A 27,885-nucleotide genomic window follows, 5' to 3' on the forward strand; every position below is an offset into this window, starting at 1 on the left:
CTTACTTTTTGTTCTTGAACATATATGCATAGTTTAAATATTGAGGACAATAATCCATTTTTAAGTTGGGGGTGGGAAACATTACATGTTTTTTACATTTTTTTTATTAAATTTTTAGGTTATAAAAATGAGCCTTACTGAAAATTTTTTGCTCTATGATATATATTGATGATATCAATTCATGTCTGGAACCCTTGAGCATCTGAGCTTGGGTTGGTTATATAGATGTTGTGATTCTAATATGATATATGTTGATATATTTGAGGCTCTGATACATTTTGATAGCATAACTTTGATTCTATGAGAACATAACCATTGAATTCTTAGTGCTCCAAAAGACTATCTTTTGACTCTTTAATCATTTTGCCTTAAATGAATAAATGCATGAATGATTGAATGCGTAGAAACTCAAAATTTAAAAATCACTACTCTTTTTTTTTTTTTTTATATATTTTCAAATGATTTTTTGTAACGACCTGACCCCCTAGGACTCAAGCTAGGCCGTTACTAAACACATGCATGCATGAAACTTAAAACGACACCCTTTTTATAGTGAAATAAATGCTAAATAAATAAGGTAAATTCAAAATACCTTCATTAAATTTAAATATTAAAAACAAACAATAGGGTACTCATAAATCATAAATGATAATAAATAGTTCTGAAAACAAATATTAATCGTAAGTTTCAAACATCAAAACTGAAAGTTGAAAAACATGAAAAGAAATCTAAATATCATGAGCGGAAGCATAAAACTAGTCCCAGCGGCTCGATCATGGATTCCGCTTGTCAATCGTCGATGCATCTCTACCTTTACTTGAAACAACAACATGAGAAAGGATGAGTACAAAATACTCAGTAAGTAACCCCACTACTGGAGTCAGGCTAGACATCCATGTCCTTTAGATGCCTACCTCTGGTGGAACATATAATCTTCTCTAGTTCTCATGGAACACATACATACATGAAAAACTGATTTTTATCCTAGTTAAGTATGCCCACTACCTCTAGTAAGTCCCATAGGACCCATAGCCTCTGGTGAATCCCGAAGGAAACATAACCTCTGGTGGATCCTGAAGGAAACCACAACATATAGTGAATTTTGAAGGAAACACAAGCTTGGTGAATCTCGAAGGAAACACAACCTCTGGTGAACCCCGAAGGATAAAACACCACCTCTAGTGAATCCCAAAGAAACACAACATCTAGTGGGCATCTAACTAATCAATGAGGACAAGGTCACAATCTTAACACCACAAGTATCACAACATGGTTCTATAACATACATATACATCTCAACATCATGGCTCTACAACATACATATATGTCTCAACATCCTCAGATCAAATAGAACCTCATGGAATCAAATATCATCTCATGCTAGTATTCAAGTATCTATGTGCACAAATAAATTCTTCAGATCCTCATACAAGAACATATATCGGTTATACTATACTATTAGTCTATCATGCTATCGTTCTGTCATAATATCACTCTGTCATGCTAGCATACATCTAGTGCCTGGCCCGTGGGTAGTTTCAGTAGGAAGATTACTTACCTTAAATTTGGTAAAAATATTAGTCCACGAAATTATTCTCCTTTGAAATCTTTGGAAAACTTGAATCAATCCTAAAACAAACATTGCCAAATTTTATTTAGCAACCATGGCTTAAAATCACGCATCCCCAAGCTTTTAAACTTGTCCGTTAGGGTCTAAATCCAATTAACCAATTAAATAAAAAAAAAGTCCCCAATTTATCTTACCAAAATCATGGTTTGGTTTGAAGTCAGTCCCAAAGTCTAATTTATTTGTCCAATCTGATCATAAATCAAAACCAAAGTTTAATAACCACATTTTCAACAATCTCCCTTAATCCAAAAGAGCCCAAAGGGTTAAAATCCCAAAACTTACCAATAAATTGCCATATGACCACAACACTTACTGGACAGCACCTTGCACCTTCCAAAACTCCAAAATTCTTTCAATCTAACATCCCAAAAAAAAAAAAAAAATCAAGATTACAACCCGCATTAGATAGAGTCTAAATTTGACAACCCTAAATCTTAAAATACTCAAGAAAACTCACCAAAATAAAAGAGATTTTGACAACCCTCTGTGTTGGGGACGGTGAACAGTAGCGAGCTTCGAAACTGACATTGAGGCTTAGCCTAAACCAATGGCTGCGATGAACAGAGACTAAAGAAGGTAATGCAAGCGGCTGGGGTGGCGTCCGGTGTGGCGCAAGGGAGGCACGTGGCTGGGCGAACTCTGGACGATCGGATCTAGCGTGGCGTCCGATGTTCCGTTTCCAGTGTCCATCCTGATTGCAGTGGAAACACTTTTCTTTTTCAACCAGGTGGATGCCTCCTTGTGGCGATAGGTGGTGGGTTAGCAGGCGTCTTCTCTTTTCCCTTACCACCCTCCTTCTTCTTCACCTTTGCAGAGTTAGAAGTAGAAGGTGTAGACTTCATTCCTGAGGTCGGACCCTTCTTCTTCTCCTTACTTTTCAGTAAAGATTGGTAGGTCTGCAACTCCTTGAGGAGAGTTGTAAGGTTATATTTCACTTTGTTAAGAAACACATTACTAGTAAAGTGCTGGAAGCTCTCCGGCAAAGAATGCATGATTGTGCTAACCTGGCTATCCTCATTGATGGTAGACCTATTCAACTCCGCCACATTGAAGTGGACCATCATGTTAAGCACATGTTCACGAATAGAGGTGCCTTCTTCCATTTTGGAGTTGAATATATATTTAAGAGCCTCATGCATAAACTGTTCAGACGGTTGTCGAAACAACCCCCTGCAGGGACTTCATGATCTCACGCGCTGAGACCATGGGCTCATGTTTCTTGGCCAAGACTTAAGAAAGACTTGCCAAGATGTAGGCTCGAGCCTTTTCATTCGTCCGTTTCCATCGCTTGTATGCCTCTCGAACATTTCAAGCGGCATTTGGAGCTGGAATAGGAGGATAAACCTCCGTAAGAGAGAACATGAGATCCTCGATGATTAAGATCGTGCGTAATCAATGTGTTCCAATGTCGAGAAATTGTCCCAGTTAATTTTTCGGCGCTTAGCAAAGGCTTAACGTGGCTGTTGCCATTTTGAAATAGTTTGTTGCTGAAAATACGAACAAAACTTTATTAGATTTTCCATATCACATTTAACCAATTAGTTTTGCAAAAAATAATTCTAAGTACCTAAGTTAAAAGACTTCTATTTATCAATGATGCTCCCATTGAGGCAGGACAAACATCACTAGTGGGTTGATTAGATGTCCTTTGCTGGGATGAGACAATCTCAACCATTAGGCAGAACAAAACTCATGGAACTGAACCTAATAGCCACCACTTTTTGGTCCAGAACTATTAACCTTTAACAATTCCACATAAGTGTGACCCCTCGCTTTCGGTGCTAAGTCTTGCACTAAATTAGCCCATCAAGGGAAGAAGTAGATTAGGACAAAGAGACTAAGTTACGATATCCTCTTACAGGAGATCAAAATAAAGAAACACGCAAAACTGCCATCCTTTAGGGGGACACTCTTAGAATGTCTCGAGGCGATGCACAGTAAACTTTAATTCAATCCAACGAGGGAGACTGAGGGATATGCTGTCCGCACTTCCGCTCCCACTTACTATGAAACACTTCTCTCAATCCACCTTGATATTGACCTAACCCAAACACCGATCCGTTAGGGGACACGCCAAAGTCCTCGAGGCCGAGGGTAGGTAACACGATGTAGACTATTTAAGAGAAGATGTGAAAGGTTAAGTGAAGCATCTTATGCCCCAAGTACTCCCATTGAATGTTCTAACCGCTAGGGGCTCATTAACCTAAGGAACAATTCCGACGACTAATTTTAGTTAAGTCGTCTTTTTAAAAATAAACTGCCTCATCTAAACAAATGTTGTCTATAAATATGAACAAATTCAAGTAGTTTACATTTAAACACTTTAAGGATTGTCACTTAAACTTGCATGCATACATCAAATCTATCAATATTCAACCCTTTCCAGGTAATTCCCAGAGTAGGGTGTTATACTGTTTTCGTCTAACTTAAATACCCCCAGCCTAGACAGAACCCGCCTTAAGACCAAAAGCTCCCTTATAGTATAGAGTTTTTCTATAACTTTAACTTTTATTAGTCCAATTTATCCTATTAAAACTGATAAAAAAAAAGATTAAAGCTTAGGGTGCCTAATCATATTAGGAACCATGATCTAGTGTTAATGTGATCCAGTTTAAAACATTATAAAAAACATGAATTAAACTAAGTGAGCATGCATGTCTTTCCTTATTTTCTTTTAAGTTTAATTGCTCTTAACTTTTAATGAAGAAAAACAGAACTAAAAACGTGCAGGCAACAGAGAGTTTTATAAACATTTGTAAGTTACCTATGTGTCATGCTTCATGCAATTCCTGTCATTACTATTATGCCAATAGCAACTAATTTATTTACCATAGATACCAATGCAAACATGCTTTCCATTGCATCGCCCTTTAATAGCTGATAGGGACAGATAATTATATAAATAAGATGAGCATCGAGGGGGTTTAAGGTGGCTTTGTGATGCATGCATGTAAGAGTGAGACTCTTATATTATGATGATGCATGAACAGCTCTTTAACATCATATCTAAAGATTTCTCGTAAATAAAGTAACATTTAAGATAAAGAGTATGCATGTATCAAATGTGCAAATACCTAAGTGGGATGTTTACTATGAGTGCCATACCCAATATGACATATATATAAACTATACATCGCAGCTAAATAAACTAGAGGGATGAGAGTGGATTCGGATTGGAGCCTTTAATAAGAAAAACCGGAAAGGGAAATAACCCTATCACTTAGTTACATTTTTTATCGAGCGAGGATCGGATCATGGCAGAATGGTCTTGGAGTCGGCCAGAAGGCTATCATCATGTAGCAAACACCGGGAAGGTTAATCGATCGCCAAGAGCACACTAGACTGATAAGGCGAAAAGGGCTTAATCGATTCGTGTTTATGATGAACACGGAGGTTTAGTGAAGCATGTTCATTCTCAAAGAGGCCGATTCACAATAGAACTGTAAATAAAACAGTCGATTACTTGTGTTGCTTTAAAGTCCGTTTTTAGTCTCAGTTTGACTAAGCGATGAAAGCTTGCCCTGAAAAAGAAAAATCCGATCCGTCCTAGTGGGCGCACACGGCTTAAATTGAACGTGAGCATCCCATCGTCTACACGACCCAATACTCAGTGATCTCTTACCCCATCGTCTACATGACCCGATCAACCCTTGATCGTCTCCTTCCTCGAAGAACTGCAACCCTTGCTTCGATGTTCTTCACGAACGACTCAAGACTCAAATAGACTTTGAATTACAGACTCGATAACGATTATTAATGCCCAAAAATGCAGGAGTCTTTACAACAACCGAAAATGTAAAAGAATTAATTCAAACTAAGGCTAACATCCACGAGAACATCCATTAATCCGCACATCCATAGAAATTTAACGATTAAACAGAGCAAATATGCACCCACCAAGAACGTATATATAATTCATTGCAACAATGAAATTGGAATATCAGAACCTAGCTTTGATACCATTTGAAGGAACTCTTAACAAAGAGCATCCATGAACGCGTTCGGATCTTTCTGATTTCATCATGACCAAAATACAACACATACATTCCAACAGATAGTTATGCAAATTAACACTAATTAACGACATGCTTCGAACAATAAAACATAAAGGAAAGAATTCTCATACCAGTTGAAGGCTCTCTTCAAACGTCAAACTCAAAGCAGTGCAAGAACCTCTACACATTGTATCGCGTAGCAAACCTGTCGGCTGCAGCAGCATGATCATCCACACAAACGGCAGCAACACGAACAGTCACGAACAAGAAAGTAGCGGAGACGAAACGACCAGTTGGAGCCCTTGGTATTTTCGAAGTGAGAATCCAAAGTGTGGTCTTCGGTGAATTTGGTAGAGGTAGGAGAAAAGACAAATCGTGTAGATGATAAGCAAGTGGGAGAGAAAGAGCTATCGTATAGCAGGGATGCTCATCGTTTAGATGAAGTTACACGATCATATAGGTTTTACTAAGTGATCATTTAATAAAAGGTAGACGATCGTTTAGAAAACGTGGCACGCTATGCGATTGTTTAGGAAAGCTAAGCAATCATTTAGGGACAGACATGCGATCGTTTACGCGCTAGTGTGTGATCGTTTAGATAATGAGCTACTATCATATAGGCTCTCAAGCTAGGCGATCATTTATGTTTTCACACCGATTGCGAATTTTCGAACTTTTTGCAAAATGAAACAAATTTTCATTTTATTCTTCGGTTACAATAACCGACTTCGGATTCTCCCATTAACGCCCGACCGAGGAGAGGTTTTCGGCCAATTATCATATAATTAACCAATTTAATAATTAATGAATATAATCATATTATATTCTTACCCTATAATTTGATATCACATATCTACTATAGTAATCTTAACGAAGAGTATCCATGAATATAACTCTGATAACATTTGAAGGAACTCTTAACGAAGAGCATCCATGAACGCGTTCGGATCTTTCCGATTTCATTGTGACCGAAATACAACACATACATTCCAACAGGTAGTTATGCAAATTAACAGTAATTACTGGCATGCTTAAAACAATGAAACATAAAGGAAAGAGTTCTCATATCAGTTGAAGACTCTCTTCAAATGTCGAACTCAAAGCAGCAGAAGAACCTCTACACGTTGTATCGCCCAGCAAACCAGTCGGCTGCGGCAGCACGATCGTCCACACGAACGACAGAAACACGAATAGTCACGAATAAGGAAGCAGAAGAGACGACACCACCAGTTGGAGCCCTTGGTATTCTTGGAGTGAGAATCTAAAGTGTGGTCTTCGGTGAATTTAGTAGAGGTAGGAGAAAAGACAGATCGTGTAGATGATAAGCAAGTGTAAGAGAAAGAGCTATCGTATAGCAGGGATGCTTATCGATTGTGTAGGTTTTACTAAGCGATCGTTTAATAAAAGGTAGACGATTGTTTAGAAAACGCGGCATGCTATGCGATTGTTTAGTAAAGCTAAGCGATAGTGACAAACATGCAATCGTTTAGGCGCCGGTGTGCAATCGTTTAGATATCACTATTGTATACGCTCTCAACGTAGGCAATCATTTACGTTTTCACACCACTTGCGAAATTTCAAACTTTTTTCAAAATGAAACAAATTTTCATTTTATTCTTCGGTTACAATAACCGGCTTCGGATTCTCCCACTAACGCACGACCGAGGAGAGGTTTTTGGTCAATTATCATATAATTAACCAATTTAATAATTAATGAATATAATCATATTATATTCTGACCCTATAGTTTGATATCACATATCTACTATAGTAATTTCTCCTCCACAGATATAACTGCCAGACATTCTACTAAAGACCAACAGCTGAACTCTTCTTACCACAGATATATTTCTGTGCCCATCGGATATAACCAATCATGAGTACGATGACCCTTCATAGATGTTCGTAAATACAGCTAAGCCAATTTATTATTTTGCCCCTGTAGTTATATCTCACTTCTTAAGTACCATTGATTCCTCGAATGAACAATACAACATAGTCCAACTATGTGTGAACACCTCTCGGGCCAAGAGAAGGTGTGTGGCGCCACATTGTTCAAGCCCTGGAATCGGCCCTTAAGGGAGCTATCTATCTACTTCCCCCTGCCTCAGGGAATGAGTGAATTCCATCTTGTGTAACTGAGTTCCCAGCTCCCAAATCAGACGAATCCCCAAAATGATAGGTTTGAATCGACGACCTGGCCACTTGCACCCATATAAATCAAAGGACCGCCTTCAATGGCAGGAGTTCCCAACTCACTAAGGATTAAGGTCATGTTACCTATGGTCATCCTAGTGAAGTGAAGTCTCTGTCATGAATGGTGTTATATAACGAGACGTTAACACTTCGTGGTCAGGTCTAATACAAACTCTTTGTATAGGACTCTCCCGCTCGCATGTCCCTTACACGAATGATCAGGATCAAACCATCTATGATAAGTCACAACACTTGTGACCATTCCACAAAACGGGCTGCATCCATAGCGTTACCAGGACAAGGTTTCCCTCATATATCATATACTACAGACCATTTTGGTTATCACTTAAGACATGATCCACTTATATGTCACCACATACATGCTTAAGTTACATACAGTTAACCAGAGATTTTAAGTTTATTGGTTTGTGATAAAGTAAATAAAACAAAAACTGAGCAAAATCAAGATGTGAAGTAAATATCATATATTATACAACACAAGCATTCATATAAACAGTTTACAAACTACAGAACACTAGAATTTAGGGTACCAACCCCAACAGTTACAAAGAGTTGTAAAGTGTTACGTACGAAGTGATCCTAATTCGTGCATGTTGAGACATAAGAAGTGGAGGTGTCCTGTCAAATGAGTTTTGTGCAAGATTGGACCACAAAACCAGTCATTCTTACTTTATAACTATTTACTGTTTAAGACTGACTATTCAAATCGATGACCTAGGTAACTTGACTTTAATCCTGAGCTAACTATGAACTTCTGTTTGTTCAGGATTATAACACTACACGATATCGCTGCACGATCGCTTACCATGATCGTTTACCTTTGATCGGGAGCTAAACGATGCGTGGAGATGCTAAGTGATAGCACTACGCGATCATTTACCTCTATACAATCGTATGCATGTTAGGGTTTCTTTATTATATAGTATGCATGTTAGGGTTTCTTTTATTTAATATAATAGTTATATTAGATATTAAATTCCTTTGTTGTTTGTTGTGGATGTTTAGCATACCTAAAATTTTATAAGCTGTTATAAAATTGGTTTAGACGTTTAAAATTCATAACAAAGAATAGTTGCATGCTCACTTAGGTTAACCACTTGTTTTAATAGTTAAAATAGGTCGTTAAACTTGTAAAACTAGGGTTACAAACTCAACCGGTATATAATCCTGATGAAGGCTAGGGGTATTTAAGTTGATGGTCTATGGAACACCTCCTACCTGGGGATTATAGCCGAATAATTGAGTGTTGGTAACCAGTTTTATGAGCATTTGTGAGCAGTGTGAGGTAATAAAAAAAGTTTATCACCTAGACATCGTAGGTTTAAAATCCATTTATAAATGTTATACTTGGATAAACCACCTAAACTTAGGGTTGCTTTTATTAGCCGAAAAGAACCTAAGTATAAATATACCCAAACATTTAGAACACTTCAGTGGGAGAATAAAAGTTATTAGCTCTCATGTCCTCAAGAGTTCACACCGTGAGATCCACGCTCGGCTTCTTGTCGATTTCACCTCGTCTGCTCCATACGGAAAGTGTTTGCATGGGTCAATAACAAGATGTATGGGGGAAGTCGTTCATAGTAAGTGGGTGAAGGAAATGTGTCAACATTGTCCTATGGTTTCCTCTATTAGTTGAACCGTGAGATTCCTATGTTGCGCCTACTATCGTTTTTAGGGTGCACTAGCTAGTTGTTAATCGCGGCGATCCCCTCGGAGGGTTGTAACATAGATTCGGAACAATCCAGGCTTTAGTAAAATGAATAGGGTCTTATAGTTTTGTCTTGAGTATTGTCTTCTATTTCAGAGGCATACTCATATCATTCCATAAGATCTGGAAATGGTAGGTTTACACTTACAAAACTTACTAAGTGTTAGTAATGATCTTGACCAAAAATGATAACTAAATGACTATCGGAATATGAGTTATTCTGGAGATAGTATTTGGTCAAGAACTAACTTGTTTTTGTGAAGGAATTCTTGACTGCCCCACGGTAGCATTTGTTCTAAATCACTTAAGTATCGTTGCAAAAATAATGATTATGAGTACATTATCACTTTGCTAAACCTTTATTGGATTTAAAAGTAATTCACTTATAGAATTCGTTTATAATTTTAGAATGACAAGTTCAAGTATACAATTTTTGGCTTCGAAAAAACTGATTGGGGATAACCATGTCACATGGAAATCGAATTTGGACACGATACTTACAATAAAAGATTTGAGATTTGTCTTAACATAGGAATGTTCTCCCATTCCTTGCTCTAATTCCAACCAAACTGTTCAAGAAGTATTTGATTGATGGATCAGGGCGAATGATAAAGTCTGTGCTTATATTCTCGCCAGCTTGTCTGACGTTTTGACGAAAAAACAAAAGGATATGAGTATTGCCAAAGTGATTATGGAATCTCTGAGAGGGATGTTTGGACAACCGTCCTTCACCCTGAGGTATGATGCTATCAAATACGTTTACAATAGTCGAATGAAAGATGGGACCAATGTTCGTGAATATATCCTGGACATGATGGTTCACTTTAATGTGGTTGAAGTAAACAGCGCTATGATGGATGAGAGAAGCCAAGTTGGTTTTATTCTAGAATCTCTTCCAAAGAGTTTTATGAAATTCTATACGAATGCATTGATGAATAAAATTGAATACAACTTGACCACTCTACTAAATGAGCTGCAAGCTTTCCAGACCATGTTGAGAATTATGGGTTTGGAACTAGAAGTAAATGTTGCTTCTGTTAAGAAAAGAGGAATGTCCTCCAAGCCTCATGTTGCCTCCTCTTCGCAGAGTAAGAGTATTCCAGCGAAGAAAGACAAAGGGAAAGAGAAGAAGAAGCCTGTTGGCAAGAAAAGCAAGAAAAGCGCTAAAGAGAAAGGGAAATGTTTCCACTGCATTGAAGAAGGGCACTGAAAGAGAAATTGCCCTAAATATGCTGCAGAGAAGAGAGCAGAGAAAGGTAAACAGGCTATTTAGTTCCTAGAGACCATTTGCTCAGCTCATCTAGTGGGAGAAGTTGTTGATGAAGATGTTATTACCTACTTTTGTAATCATGAAATGAACATATTATGCATATTTTTGTTTTGAATGAAATGTTCATTTTCAGAAAATATGTTTTCCATCTCATATCAACTTCTGTTAAGAATCAAATTGTTAAAAGCCATTTATAAATATTCAGATGTTTAACGGCTAAGATCGAAGTATAATAAGTTTAAAAATATCTAGATCTGACTGTTAACAAGAGTTGTTAAGGCAGGTCAGACGCATCTTAATCAAAGAATTGAGAGTACCTCAATGTAGTGGGAGGAAAGTGTGCTTCCTGGCCATTATTGAGAATTAGATGCATTCCCGACATAGTTTAATAAAAAGCCTATTGTACACTAATATGTTTACAATGATTCTCTCGGCTAAAGTGTTTGAGAATCATCTAGTAAGACTAGAAATACCAGAGGCTAATAACCTAGGGCAAGTGGGAGAAATATCGGGTATGAGATACCGAATGGTAAAACTATGGGTATGTGATGCCCTAGTTTATTGTATTTCTCTATATAAAACTCAGAAACTTAGTCTTATATATCGGATATATAATTTACCACTGGAGTTTTAGTCCAAGTGGGATTTTATTGGGTTTTATGTCCTAAAACTCGTGGTTTGTAAACAATAGAACTTATTATGAAAATTCAATAAAGTTGTTATTGAATATATTGTTTTTTATAAATCCAATAAACCTAAGTCCCTTGACTATTATATGAGTACTTGAAGTTTATGTGGAGACATACAAGTGGATCAGGTTCGAGTAAATAGTCAAAATGATCTATAGCATATGAATAAGGTTGGGTACCTTATTCTAGTAATACTATTAGATGCGGCCTACTCTGTAGTTGTTACAAAGAGTCATAAAGTGCTACATACGAAGTGATCCTAATTCGTGCATGTTGGGACATGAGGAGTGGGGGTATCCTGTGCAAATGAGTTTTATGCAAGATTAGACCACGAAACTAGTCATTCTTACTTTATAATGCTGTTTACTGTTTAAGATTGATTATTTCAAAGTGATGACTTAGGAAACTTGACCTTAATCCTGAGCTAACTATGAACTCCTGTTTGTTCGGGATTATCCTTTGATCTACAAACGGTGAGAGTAGACCAACTACCTCTGCTCAATAAGCTTACCATTTTGGGGATAAGACCGAATGAATAGTGATGACGAAAAATTAGGTTACCAAGTCGTCAAGGACTTGAGACTAAAATTAAGTGAACGCAATATGCGATGCATGTTATTAATGTATGCGTTGATTATCATTCGTCGGTGGTCATGCGTTGGAATGAACTATGCATTAATGAATGTATGCGATGACCATGCTTTCCTGTCACAAGTTTTCTTGCACTCACGCCAAGTATAATGTGAAAGCAAGTTTCTCGGGTGATCCGAGGTCGAATTCAGGGACTTGTAGCTAGACGTATGCGGTAATGTGTATGCGGCGGTTAAATAAAAGAATGATGGAGGGGTTTTTATGCTAACACTACTCCTACTCCTAACTAACAGACAACACAATGAGAAGTATGAATGAGAGGTAGAGACACGACAACTGTTGACGTGAAATAAATGATGGGAAAATAGATAAAATGTGAAGGTGTCTTCATCGCAATCCTTAAGAGTGACCGCAAGGGCAACCTCAGCCAATGCAAGCTATGCGATCATGCTACACACACTAGAGCCTAATTCAGGACACATGCGATGTGTATGCAAAAGGGTCAAGATGACCGCATACAGCCACCATATCCTACTTCTTGGACGCATGCAATATCCTCTTCGTAGGGTGCATACGCTTTGTGATCGCAAATTGAGCTTATTCCTAAGTTCCTCATTCTTGCTTATGCGTTCTAATCCGCTCTCTTGAGTCTTAGATTTGGATTTTAGACTACTCTTCCAAGTACGCCTAAATGATGAATGATGCGCTCATAAGACAAGGTAACTGCATGAACTTGGTTGACGTAAGATTATTCCCATCTCTAGTGAACACTAGCTTACATTGCTTAATGCGACCAACCACTTACCCTCCCAAGCAGTTAGTTGTTGCTGACTTTACTCATAGACAGGCGTTGCGTCCGCCTATAGATAGGCGTTGCTACAGCTTCACACCAAGAAAATAAGATTTTCTCACACACTCACGCAACGCACACCTCTCGATGGTTTGCTACATGCTTCATATCTCTAATCCGCATGACTAAGTATGCTATACTCTAGCAATCTCACTAAGTGATGCAATGAAAGTTAAGGATGCTAAGTAAAGAAAGAAGGAGATGGAATTGAAGGAAACACAGAAATGCATTGAACACATAATGTATTAATTCCTTAATCCAAAATGTAATATAATACAATATAAGAAAAGAAGAGAAAATGAAAAGACCAGCTGGAAACAATGTCTTACTTCAAGCAGATGTGTGTCAAGACTGCCGGTGGTGCCATGGAAGGGCGGTGGAGCTGACTCTCTCAAGATATAACTCCGACGAAGCTCCGGTCGTCACTCGGAATGGATGAAGGAGATGAAGAACTCTCAAGCTTCTTTCTCATGTGTTAGTCTAGATCACAGGGATCCGCCCTAAAGCGAACCTCAGTCGAAAACCCTTGATGCTTTGAAATTATGCTCGGCGGCTTCTATTTATAGAGCTTGGATCGTCGACAACATTTATGGACTGCTCTGATTCTGACATTCGCGGCGCATTAGTCCTTTTCTGAATCTCTATTGGTAACGGCGTGGTAGGTGAAATGTCAACATCATCTTTTGATTTTCCCAAAATATGCGTTGATTCGTTCATTCCACCAACCTTGCGTTGATTCCTCTATTATGTATTATCGTGTAGCCACAATCATGCAATGACCGCATTCTCGATGACCGCAATCGCTTAACGATCGCAACTTCTATGTGATGGATGCATGCGGCTGATCACCGCAACACCTATGCGTTGATCGTATACGTTCACCTTTGCGATGGAGAGTTTCTCCGCATGCAGTTGTCTATGCGGTAGTCCAACTTCCGCATTTGCGTCCACTTAGCTACAAAAATAGACAATTGAATGCATAATAACGCATAATAATGGGTTAGCCGAGATTCTCAATGTTGAACGTCGTAAACTCATTTTCTCATGAATTCCTAATATAATTGCCGCATATTCTGCTTAACATCCTTCATAATTCTAAATAAAAGACCTAAGACAACATGCATTTCTGCATGTCATCAAATAGTTGGAAACATAGGGTGCAAGATGGAATTCAATCCTACCCGGTTAGGGTTAATAGAGAGGTTGTTCCCTTCAAGTGCTGATTTTGGGTCTTGAACAAGAGGCCTCACCCTCTCATTGGCTCAAGAGGGATTCGATTTGTTGATTGGATCACAAATCAATTGTTCATTAGGGAATCAGTGGGACTTAAGGAACAAAAGGTAATTTCGGGGGTAAAATAGAGATTCGACCCAACCATTATTACGAGCAATCTGTTAAGGGTTAACTTACTAATCATGGTTATATCGAATGGATATAATATATCTACAGTGAGGGTAGTTCAGCTTAGATCGGTCTAATGAGTTTAGCCGATTAATCTTGATCGTTGGAGCCCATGATCTATAGATCCGTGAGGTCCCTTTACTAGCACGTAAATAGCTTAACTCTAGAATAACGTGATAAGTTAATTTGAAGTGTTCAAATTAGAATTAAATGAAATTGGAGAAATAGTATTTAAATATGATTTAAATATTTGAAGATGGAATTGCGTAAAAATTAATTTAATATTTGATATTAAATTAATTAGAATTATTTAAATTGTTTAAATAATTATTTATTATGTAAAATTAATAATATTTTCAGTTTTATTAAATAAAATTGATTTATGAAATCAATTTATTAAAATTGAAAAAGTGGAAAAATCACAAAGTTGGAAAAATGGTTTTTCCATTGTCTTCTTCCAAGTAGCTCACTAAACAACCCACTTTAAGTCTTCATTAACTCCAAGCATGAGCTGCATCTTATGCAGCAAATCTCTTTGCTTGAATGTCTGCAATATATGGAAGAGATTGGAGTGTTTTTAAGTTAATGCAACCGAACAAATTTTTGAGAAAAATTCGAGAGAAGAAGTTGTTCTTCTGCTAGGTTACTGCTGTAAGTTTCTCAAAATTCCCTTAATTCCAGCTTATCTTGAGTCCCACTACTCAATCTAGAGCACCAAGAGAATAGTAGGGAAGATCTTGGGGTGGTCTACAACAAGATTGAGAGGAGATTTGCAGCTAATTTCAAGCTTAGAGAAAGTTCTTCAAAGGTATGTCTTGAAACCCATTTATTTCTGCTGAAACATATTTTCTTTTCTGCCAAAATTAATCTTAACGAAGAGTAACTCCATGAATATAATCTGATAACATTGATCAGGAACTCTTACGAAGAGCATCCATGACCGTTCGATCTTTCTCGATTTCATTGTGACCCGAAATATACAACACTACATTTCAAACAGGTAGTTTATGCAAATTAACAGTAATTACTGGCATGCTTGAAAACAATGAAACAATAAAGGTAAAGAGTTTCTCATATAGTTGAAGACTCCTTCAAAAAGGTCGACTCAAAGCAGCCAGAAGAACCTCTAACAAACGTTGTAATCGGCCAGACCATCGCGCGAGGCAGCCGAGCTACGTATTGCGTGACCTACACAGCACGTAGACGACGAGATGATACATTTACATGACTTCACGAATAACGGAAGCAGAATGAGACTCGACACTCTTGAAAGGACAGCAAGTCTTTGGAACCTGATATGTAGAAACTTTTCCTTTATGTTGTCAGATGTCCTGGATAGTATGTCCACTGTGGTATGTAGATATATCTAAATTGTTTGGTTGGTCTTCGTGAATTTAGTATAGAGGGTAGCAAGTAAAAAAGACAGCATCGTAACGTCATTTTAGTGTTATAGCATAGTGTAAAAAAGAAGTAGATTGTGTGTATTTAGTCGAGGTCCGTATTCAGAAAAAGGATGCACAATTTCACTCGAGGGTATAAGTAGTCTCGACAAATGGCCGATCGGTTTCATGGATTAGATAAACAGGTAGTACCGTATTAGATTGATGATGTAAAACGCGAACAACTAGTTAGTCAGAATAGTATATATGTACAAAGCTAAGCGATAGTATGACAACATCTGTCAACTGTTTTTTAGGCGACTTCACGAGATGTGCATGGTTGATAATAGAATATGTACATATATTGTATATTAGCTCATCAAGTAGGCAATCATTTTCGTTTTCGAACACACTCACTATGCGAAATAATTTCTAAACTTTTATTTAATTTGTCAAAAATGAATTCAAATAATTTTCATTTTTATCTTATCGGGTTACCGAAAAAACCGCTCTTCCGGATCTCATCCATAACGCACGACGAGAGAGGTTTTTGTCAATTTATCATAATAATTTAACGCAATTTACATAATAATGAATATATATCATATTATATTCTGACCCTCTAGTTTTGAATATCACATAATACACTATAGTAATTCTCCTCCACAGAATAACTTGCCAGACATTCTACTAAAGACAGAACAGCTGAAACTTCTTCTTACCACAGATATATTTCTGTGCCCTCGAGATATACAAGCATGAGTACAGATGAACCCTTCATAGATGTTTCGTAATACAGCTAAAGCCAATTATTATTTGCCCTGATTATATCTCCACTCTTAGTACCATTGATTCCTCGAATGAACAATACAACATAGTCCACTATTGGTGAACCACCTCTCGGGCCAAGCAGAAGGTGTGTGGCGCCAACATTGTTCAAGCCAACTGGAATCGCCTTAAGGGAGCTATCTATCTACTTCTCCCTGCCTCAGGAATGAGTGAATATTCCATCTGTGTAGACTGAGTTCCAGCTCCCAAATCAAAGCACGAATCCCCCAAAATGCATAGGTTTGAAATCGACGACTGGCCACTTGCACCCATAAAAATCAAAAAGGACCGCTTCAATGGAGGATTCACCAACTCACTAAGGATTAAGGCATGTTACTATGGTCATCCTATGAAGTGGAAGTCTTCTGTCATGAAATGGTGGTTATATAACGAGACGTTAACACTTCGGGTCAGTGTCTAATACAAACTCTTTGTATAAGGACCTCTCCGTCTTCGCCATGTCTGCCTTACACGAATGAAGTCAAAACCATCTATGATAAGTACAAACACTTTGTGACCAATTCCCACAAAACGGCTGCAATCATAGCGTTATCCAAACAAGGTTTTCCCCTCATATATCATTATACTACAGACCATTTTTGGTTAATCACTTAAGACTATATCCACTTGATAGTCACACATACATGCTTAAGTTACATACAAGTTAACCAGAGATTTTTTAAGTTTATTGGTTTTGTGATAAAGTAATAAAAACAAAAACTGAGCAAAATCAAGATGTGAAAGTAAATATCATTATATTATACATACACAAGCATTCATATATAACAGTTTACAAACTACAGAACACAGAATTAGGGTACCAATCCCAACAGTTACAAAAGAGTGTAAAGTGTTACGTACGAAGTGATTCCTAAAGTTCGTGCATGTTGAGACATAAGAAGTGAGGTGTCCTGTCAATGAGTTTTGTGCAAGATTGGACCACAAAACCATCATTCTTACTTTTATAAACTATTTACTGTTTAAAGACTGACTATTCAAATCGATGACCTAGGTAACTTGACTTTAAATCCTGAGCTAAACCTAATGACTTCTGTTTGTTCAGATTTAATAACACTACACATAATCGCTGCATGTACTGATCGCTTACCATGAATCGTTTACCTTTGATCGCGGAGCTAAAACGATGCGTGGAATGCTAAGTGATAGCATACGCGATCATTTACCTCTAATAACAGATCGTATGCATGTTAGGGTTTCCTTTATTATATAAGTATGCATGTTAGTTGTTTCTTATTATTTATATAATAGTATAGTTAGATATTAAATTCCTTTGTTGTTGTTGTGGATGTTTAGCATAACTAAAATTTATACTGTTAATAAATTGGTTTAGACGTTTAAAATTCATAAACAAAGAATAGTTGCATGCCTCACTCTAGGTTAACCACTTGTTTAATAGTTAAGAATAGGTCGTTAAAACTGTAAAACTAGGTTACGAGAACTCAACCGGAATATAATTCTGATGGAAGGCTAGGGGTATTAAGTGATGGTCTATGGGAACACCTCACCTGGGGATTAATAGCCGACATAAGTTCGAGTGTTGGTAAACAGTTTTAGAAGCATTTGTGAGCATGTGAGGTAATAAAAAGTTTATGCACCTAGACATCGTAGGTTTATAAATCCATTTTATAAATGTTAATACTTGGATTAAACCACCTAAACTTAGGGGTTGCTTTTTATTAGCCGAAAAGAACCTAAGTATAATATACCCAAACATTTAGAAACACTTCAGTGGGAATACAAATTATTAAGCTCTTCATGTCCTCAAGAGTTCACAACCGTGAGATCCACCTCGCGCTTCTTGTCGATTTCACCTCGCCTGCTCCAATACGGAAAGTGTTTGCCATGGGGTCAATAACAAGATGTATGGGGGGAAGTCTTCATAGTAAGTGGTGAATGGAAATGTGTTCAAACATTGTCCTATGGTTTCCTCTATTAGTTTGAACCAGTGAGATTTCCCTATGTTGGCCTACTATCGTTTTTAGGGTGCACATAGCTTAGTTGTTAATCGCGCGATCCCCTCGGAGGGTTGTAACATAGATTCGGAACAATCCAGGCTTTAGTAAAAATAATAGGGTCTTATAGTTTTGTCTTGAGTATTGCTCTCTTATTTCAGAGGCATACTCATATCATTCCCATAAGATCTGGAAATGGTGTGATTACACTTACAAAACTTAACTAAGTGTTAGTAATGATCTTGAACCAAAAATGATAAGCTAAATGACTATCGAATATAGTTATTCTGGGAGATAGTATTTGGTCAAGAACTAACTTGTTTTTGTGAAAGGAATTCCTTGACTGCCTCCCACGTAGCATTTGTTCGTAAATCACTTTAAGTATCGTTGCATAAAATAATGATTATGAGTACAATTATCACCTTTTGCTAAAAACCTTTTAATTGGATTAATAAAGTAATTCACTTATAGAGAATTCGTTTAATAATTTTAGAAATGAAAGTTCAAGTATACAATTTTGGCTTTCGAAAAAGAAATAAAAAAAAAAAAAAAACTGATTGGGGATAACCAATGTCCACATGAAATCGAATTTGGACACGATATCTATAAATAAGATTTGAGAATTTGTCTTACACATACGGATGTTCTCCATTCCTTGCTCTAATTCCAACCAAAACTGTTCCACAAAGTATTGATTGATGCGATCAGGGGCGAAATGGATATAAGTACTGTGCTTATATTCTCGCCAGCTTGTCTGACGGTTTGACGAAAAAAACAAAGGATATGAAGTATTGCCAAAGTGAATTATGGGAATCTCTGAGAGGGATGTTTGGACAACCGTCCTTCACCCTGAGTGTATGATTGCTAATCAAATAACGTTTACAATAGTCCGAATGAAAAATGGACCAATGTTAGTCGAATATATCCTGGAACCATGATGGTTCACTTTAATGTGGTTGAAGTAAACAGCAGCGCTATGAATGATGAGAGAGCCAAGTTGGTTTTGATTCTAGAATACTCTCAAAGAGTTTTATATGAAATTCTATACGAAACTGCTTGATGAATAAAATTGAATACAACTTGACCACTTACTAAATGAGCTCAAGCTTTCCAGACCATGTTAGAAATTATGGGTTTGGAACTAGAAGTAAATGTTGCTTTTGTTAAGAAAAGAAGGAATTCCCCAAGCCTCATGTTGCGCTTCCTCTTCGCAGAGTAAGAGTATTCCAGCGAAGAAAAGACAACAGGGGAAAAGAAGCAAGAAGCCCTGTTGGCAAGAAAAGCAAGAAAATGCGCTAAAAGAGAAAGGGAATTGTTCCACTGCATTGAAGAAGGGCATGAAGAGAAATTGCCCTAATATGCTGCAGAAAGAGCAGAGAACGGTATAAAAGGCTATTTAGTTCCTAAGAGACCAATTTGCTCACTCATCTAGTGGGAGAAGTTGTTGATTGAAGAGTTATTACCTAACTTTTGTATCATGAAATGAACATATTAACTGGCCATATTTTTTGTTTTGAATGAAATGTTCATTCAGAAAAATATGTTTCGCATCTAATATAATTCCTGTTAAGAATCCAAATTTGTTAAAAGCCATTTATAAATATTCAGCATTTTAACGGCTAAAGTCGAAGTATAATAAGTTTAAAAATATCCTAAGATCTGACTGTTAACAAGAGTTGTTAAGGGCAGGTCAACGCATCTTATCAAAGAATTGAGAGTACTTCAATGTAAGTGGGAGAAAGTTGGCTTCCTGGCCATTATTGAGAATTAGATGCATTCCCGACATAGTTTAATAAAAAGCCTATTGTGACACCTAATATGTTTACAATGATTCTCTCGCTAAAGTGTTTTGAGAATCATCTAGTAAGACCTAGAAATACCAGAGGCTAATAACCTAGGGCAAGTGGGAGAAATATCGGGTATGAGATACCGAATGGTAAAATATTGGGTATGTGATGCCCTAGTTTATTGTATTTCTCTATAAAAACTCAGAAACTTAGTCTTATATATCGGATATATAATTTACCACTGGAGTTTTAGTCAAGTGGGATTTTATTGGGTTTTATGTCCTAAAACTCGTGGTTTGTAAACAATAGAACTTATTATGAAAATTCAATAAAGTTTTATTGAATATATTGTTTTTTATAAATCCAATAACCTAAGTCCTTGAACTATTATATGAGTACTTGAAGTTTATGTGGAGACATACAAGTGGATCAGGTTCGAGTAAATAGTCAAAATGGATTCTATAGCATATGAATAAGGTTGGGTACTTATTCTAGTAATACTATTAGAATGCGGCCTACTCTGTAGTTGTTACAAAGAGTCCATAAAGGTGCTACATACGAAGTGATCCTAATTTCGTGCATGTTTGGGACATGAGGAGTGGGGGTAACCTGTGCAAATGAGTTTTATGCAAGATTAGACCACGAAACTAAGTCATTCTTACTTTATAATGCTGTTTACTGTTTAAGATTGATTATTTAAAAGTGATTACTTAGGAAACTTGACCTTAATCCTGAGCTAACTATGAACTCCTGTTTGTTCGGATTATCCTTTGATCTACAAACGGTGAGAATAACCAACTACCTCTGCTCAATAAGCTTACCATTTTGGGGATAAGACCGAATGAATAGTGATGACGAAAAATTAGGTTACAAGTCGTCAAGGACTTGAGACAAAATTAAGTGAACGCAATATGCGATGCATGTTATTAATGTATGCGTTGATTTCATTCGTCGGTGGCATGCTTGGAATGAACTATGCATTAATGAATGTATGCGATGACCATGCTTTCCTGTCACAAGTTTTCTTGCACTCACGCCAAGTTAAATGTGAAAGCAAGTTTCTCGGGTGATCCGAGGTCGATTCAGGGACTTGTAGCTAGACGTATGCGGTAATGTGTATGCGGGCGTTAAATAAAAGAATGATGGAGGGTTTTTTTATGCTAACACTACTCCTACTCCTAACTAACAGACAACACAATGAGAAGTATGAATGAGAGGTAAGAGACACGACAACTGTTGACTGTGAAATAAATGATGGGAAAATAGATAAAATGTGAAGGTGTCTCATCGCAATCCTTAAGAGTGACCGCAAGGGCAACCTCAGCCAATGCAAGCTATGCGATCATGCTACACACACTAGAGCCTAATTCAGGCACACATGCGATGTGTATGCAAAAGGGTCAAGATGACCGCATACAGCCACCATATCCTACTTCTTGGACGCATGCAATATCCTCTTCGTAGGGTGCATACGCTTTGTGATCGCAAATTGAGCTTATTCCTAAGTTCCTCATTCTTGCTTATGCGTTCTAATCCGCTCTCTTGAGTCTTTGATTTGGATTTTAGACTACTCTCCACCCTATCGTATAGGCTCTCAACTAAGCGATCGTGATGTTTCCACACCGTGAGTGATTTTTTTTCGAACTCTTTGCAAAAATGAAAACAATTTTCATTTTATTCTTCAGTTACAATAACCAAAATTGATTTTCTTACTTATGCACGATTTAGGAGAAATTCCCGACCAATTATCACATAACCGCCTTAATTAATTAATAAATGAATATAATCATATTATATTCCTAACCTATAGTTTGATATCGTATATCTACTATAGTAATTTCTCCTCTACTTGATATAAATCATATTTATATCTAATTTTTTCCAAAATAATGTATCTCATACATTTAGTCAGTTATATTATATATAATTAACAAGTTTAATTATATCATATATAATCAAACTCCCTCTTGTCAATTTGAATATTTCAAACTGACCCAAAAACTTATTCTCGACTTTGTCTAAGCTACCTAGGGGACCTTATGGACTTGTGGCTTGAAGCTCCAGCAATACGTGAATAGTTGACTAAACTCTTTAGCCACAAGATCCACCATTCGTTAACTGTCAGGCATTCCACTAAAGACCAATAGCTGAACTCTTCTTACCATAGATATATTTCTGTGTCCATCGGATATAACCAATCATGAGTACGATGACCCTTCACAGATGCTCGTAAGTACAACTGGGCCAATTTACCATATTGTCCTTGTAGTTACATCTCACTCCTTAAGTACCACTGATTCCTCTAATGAACAATACAACATAGCCCAACTATGTGTGAACATCTCTCGGCACAAGAGAAGATGTGTGGTGTTACATCGTTCAAGCCCTGGAATCAGCCTTTAATGGAGCTATCTATCTACTTGTACTACAGACCATTTTGGTTATCACTTAAGACATGATCCACTTGTATGTCACTACATACATGCTTAAGTTACATACAGATAACCAGGAATTTTTGGTTTATTGGTTTGTGGTAAAGAAAATAAAACAAACAACTGAGCAAAATCAAGAAGTGAAGTAAAATATCATATATTATACATCATAAGCGTTCGTACAAATTGTTTACAAACTACAAGACATGAGACTTTAAGGCATCAACCCCAGCAAATTTGCCATCCTGGCCTGACTCCACCCTACAAACTCTCTCCTCCAGATAAGGGTCACACCACTGTGAATCTATAATTCTCTGCCTTAGACTCGGTTGCACTGACAACTGCGTTAATTGTATCGTGACCTTCCACACTGTCACTACAATCTTTGCCTGCTCTAGCTCCTTGCACAAATGAATCTATCTAGTAATGAGGGCTGCTGAATGAGCCACCTTTCTTCTTAGGGCATTTGCCACTACATTTGCCTTTCCTGGGTGGTACAAAATTTCGCAGTCGTAATCTTTCACCAGCTCTAACCACCTTCTTTGCCTCATGTTCAACTCCTTTTGAGTGAAAAACTACTTTAAACTTTTGTGGTCGGTGAAGATCGGTATCTTCTCTCCATATAAGTAGTGCCTTCAGATCTTGAGAGCGAAAACCACTGCTGCTAATTCCAAGTCATGTATGGGATAATTCTGTTCATGCTTCTTTAACTAACGTAAAGCATAAGCAACTACTCTGCCCTGTTGCATCAATACGCATCCCAACCCCTTTTTGGACGCGTCACTATAAATGACAAAACCACCTGATCCATTTGGTACTATTAGAATTGGGGCTGAAACCAGCCTCTGCTTGAGATCTTGAGAACTGCTCTCACAAGCCTCATTCTAAACGAAAAGGGCTCCCTTCTGGGTCAACTGAGTCAATGGGCCGGCTATGCGAGAGATGCCCTTTAGAAATCGTCTATAGTAGCCTGCTAACCCTAGGAAACTACGCACCTCACTGACTGTGGTTGGATGAGCCCAACTCGTGACTGCCTCAATTTTTACAGGATCCACAGAGACTCCTTCCTTCGATACTACATACCCTAGAAAAGACACATGCCTCAACCAAAACTCACATTTAGAAAACTTAGCATATAGCTTATTGGCCCTCAACGTCTTCAAAACTTTTTGCAAATGCTCCTCATATTTGGCCTCCGTCTTGGAATAAACCAAGATGTCATCAATAAAAACAATAAAAAGGTGTCGAGGAATTCCTTGAACACCCTATTCATCAAATCCATGAACACTGATGGGGCATTCATCAAACCGAACGACATCACTATGAACTCATAATGCCCATACCTTGAACGAAAAGTTTTCTTGGGTATGTCACTGCTGTTTATTCTCAGCTGATGGTATCTTGACCGAAGATCAATCTTTGAGAACACCGTAGCTCCTGGCAACTGGTCAAATAAGTCATCAATCCTGGGGAGTGGATATTTAATTTTGACGGTCATCTTGTTCGACTCTCTATAATCAATGCACAGACGTAACAATCCATCCTACTTTTTCACAAACAAAACAGGTGCACCCCATAATGACACACTAGGGCATATGAAACCCTTTTCTAATAACTCCTGCAATTGGACCTTAAGTTCCCTCAACTCTGCTGGTGCCATCCTATATGGAGCCTTCGAAATGGGGGTTGTGCCTGGCTCCAACTCAATAGCAAAATCTATCTCTCGCTACAGGGGCAGTCTGGGAAGATCCTCTAAAAAACATCTGGAAAATCTTACTACTGGTTCTAAAGTCAAGATGACTTCAGCCTCTCTAGTGTCAACCACACTGGCCATAAAGCCTCAGGCTTGGTCAAACAGTCTACTGACCTTTAATGCTAAAATCACTTTAGGTAAGACCACGGTTTCAACCCCTTTAAACTTAAAACAGGATCATGTAGAAGGGTTAAAGATGACTTCCTACAGGATTAGCAGCATGATTAGTAGCTAACCAATCCATGCCCAGTATTACATCAAAATCATGCATATCTAGAATTATCAAGGTCGCATCTAATGTATGATTTGCTATCTCTACCTGATATGCCTTTATCTTTTTAGTAACTAACATGATCTCTCCTGATGGAGTGGAAATAGACAGTGCAAAAAGCAAAGGTTCTAACTCTAACATGGCATGCCTTACAAATACGGAGGATATAAACAAGTGCGAAGAGCCAGAGTCAAACAAAACTAAAGCATCGTGCCCCAAAATGGGAAGCGTACATGTCACAACTATGCCTAACTTCTCGGCCTCGCATCGAGTGGTAGAAAACACTCTACCCTGCTGCTGCTGACGACTCGAGCCTCCCTGAAACGAGATTACAGGCTGGCCCCTGGGTTCAGGCACGTTTCTTCGTTGGCATTTCTCTGACATATGCCCTTTCTGCCCACATCGAAAACAAACCCCAGAGTCGGCTAGGCAACGGCTTAGTGTCGCTTACCACAAGTAGTACAGATCGGTTTATCTTCCTTGACAGCCACAACTTGAGAGCCCTGGGGTCAGGTTAGGCATCTATGTTCTTTAGATGCCTACCTCTGGTGGAACATATAATCTTCTCTAGTCCTCATGGGACAAAACATCTTGTGAATCCCGAAGGAAACACAACCTCTGGTGAACCCTAAAGGATAACACTACCTTTAGTGAATCCCAGAGGAAACATAACATCTAGTGAACATCTAACTAATCAGTGAGGACATTATCACAATCTTAACATCACAAGTATCACAACATGGTTCTATAACATACATATACATCTCAACATCATGGCTCTACAACATACATATACATCTCAACATCCTAAGATCAAATACAACCACATGGAATCAAATATCTATGTGCACAAATAAATCCTTCAGATCCTCATACGAGAACATACATCGGTTATACTATACTATCAGTCTATCATGCTATCGTTCTGTCATAATATCACTCTGTCATTCTAGCATACATCTAGTGCCTGGCCCGTGGGCAATTCCAATAGTAAGATTACTTACCTCAAATTTGGTAAAAATATTAGTCCACAAATTATTCTCCTTTGAAATCTTTGGAAAACTTGAATCAATCCTAAACAAACATTGCCAAATTTAATTTAGCAACCATGGCCTAAAATCATGCATCCCTAAATTTTTAAACTTGTCCATTGGGGTCTAAATCCAATTGACCAATTAAATAAATAAAAATGTCCACAATTTATCTTACCAAAATCATGGTTTTGTTTAAAGTCGGTCCCAAAGTCTAATTTATTTGTCCAATTTGATCATAAATCAAAACCAAAGTTTAATAACTACATTATCAACAATCTCCCTTAATCTAAAAGAGCCCAAAGGGTTAAAATCCCAAAACTTACCAATAAATTGTCATATGACCACAACAATTACTGGACAGTACCTCGCACCTTCCAAAGCTCCAAAATTCCTTCAATCAAACATCCAAAAAAAAAAAAAAAAAAAGATTACAGCCCCCACTAGATAGAATCTGAATTTGACTACCCCAAATCTTAAAATACTCAAGAAACCTCACCAAAATCATAGAGATTTCGACAACCCTCTGTGTTGGGGACGGTGAATAGCTGCAGGCTTTAAAGCTGACGTCGAGGGTCGATCTAAATCAATGGCTGCGATGAATAGAGACTGAAGGAGGTGACACAAGCGGTTGGGGCGGCGTCCGGTGTGGTGTAAGGGAGCGGGCGATTGGGATGTGGCTGGGTGAACTCTGGACGAACGGATTTAACGTGGCGGCTCAGTTGCAGATGACTTGGCGAAGGGAACAACTATTGTAGCGGTGCTAGATGGCTAGTGAACAACGTGCAGCGCGTGGAGGAGCAGCGCTGGGCAGGTGGTGGTTTTGACTGGGAGACGCACGACATGGGTTGTAGAGAGGGAGAGACGCGAGAGAAAGAGAGATGGAGATGGGGGGATCTGGCAGCTGGAAGAAGGAAGGGGGGAGAGGAAGAGAAAAAAAAGGAAATAAAAGAAAAAGAAAATAATAATAATAAAAAAATAATAAAGGAATAAAATAAAATAAATATCTTATCTTATTTTATTCTATTATGTTTTACCTTATTTTATTTTTATTTTCTTTCTCCAAACTTTTAATCCCTTCTACCTTAACATTTTCAATTCAAAAGAATTTCACCAATCCCCTTCCAAAATCTGGGGTGAAAAGAGGTGAAAAGAGCTACCTCCATCGTGTCTTGTTAGGGTCCGCGAGAAGAGAGTGATAGGTTCTCAACGATGTGAGTGTGGAAGCTACCTCTCTAGGTAAAAGAAATGTCAATTAAGTTTTATGTGCGTGAGTTTTAAAAAGGCACCCTTGTCTTAGAATTTCCTCTCTCAAATGCAAGTTAGATACATCTTTGACTGATAAATGGGCTAGTGTAGGGCGAACAGGAATTGAGAGTTAGATATCACCTTCCATTAGTTTTGGCCTTTAAACAAACTAAAACTTTGTAGTATTTTCTTTTATGACTTTTCAAGAAACATACCTTTTCTCTTCAAAAATAAATTTCAACTCTTTGTTAGCAAATTTTAAATTTCTAAATATATGTTTGTATCATTACTTCCTTGATTGTTGAGAAAAGAGATGAGAATCAACTTTTCTGTAAGTCAATTGAGCATATGAACAATTTGAATACGTGAATGAAAGTTTGAACAGTCTCAATAAACAATAAACAAATTCACATTTTGCTTGAATGCATGCATATTTTTAGTTTTTAACTTGATTGAGACGGCCAATAGCTAAGCTAGGGGTATTTTGGTAGGTCTTGAAAAGATCTATGTTCTCTATGTTAATTTCCTAATTCTATGTTATTTATTTGATTAAATTGTCCATTTTGTATGTAAAATCTAATCCACTTTTGGAGTCATCACAAGAAGTTTGGAGCTAAATGGAGCCAAATTAAACCAAATAATTAACTAAGAAGAAGAGGCAATGGCAAATTACCATTCTATCCCTCAACGAATTCAAATTTTCACGTCACATGCAACACTCAAAGTGTCGTAACACTCCCAACAATACTAAGTCCAATGCTATAAGACAGAAAACACCAAATCGCTACAAAAACAGGATAGCATTGCAACGCTATACCCAACATTGTAA

The 27,885-nt window shown here is 37.6% G+C and overlaps 1 long non-coding RNA gene across 2 annotated transcripts; it reads right to left on the reverse strand.

Annotated features, from left to right (window-relative positions):
* Window positions 1-754: 754 nt before the first annotated feature.
* Window positions 755-26,755, reverse strand: LOC120078770. Of its 2 annotated transcripts, XR_005482090.1 has the most exons (4): window positions 26,308-26,755; window positions 26,135-26,202; window positions 25,782-25,851; window positions 755-1,987 (listed from the first exon to the last, which is right to left on the reverse strand). It is a non-coding gene; the product is annotated as an uncharacterized LOC120078770 (long non-coding RNA). The 2 variants fall into 2 exon arrangements; XR_005482089.1 differs by lacking the exon at window positions 755-1,987 and having other exon boundaries at window positions 25,490-25,851; window positions 26,308-26,754.
* Window positions 26,756-27,885: the final 1,130 nt, after the last annotated feature.

This window comes from Benincasa hispida, chromosome 5 (genome assembly GCF_009727055.1).
Source record: "Benincasa hispida cultivar B227 chromosome 5, ASM972705v1, whole genome shotgun sequence".
Classification (NCBI taxonomy): Eukaryota; Viridiplantae; Streptophyta; class Magnoliopsida; order Cucurbitales; family Cucurbitaceae; genus Benincasa; species Benincasa hispida.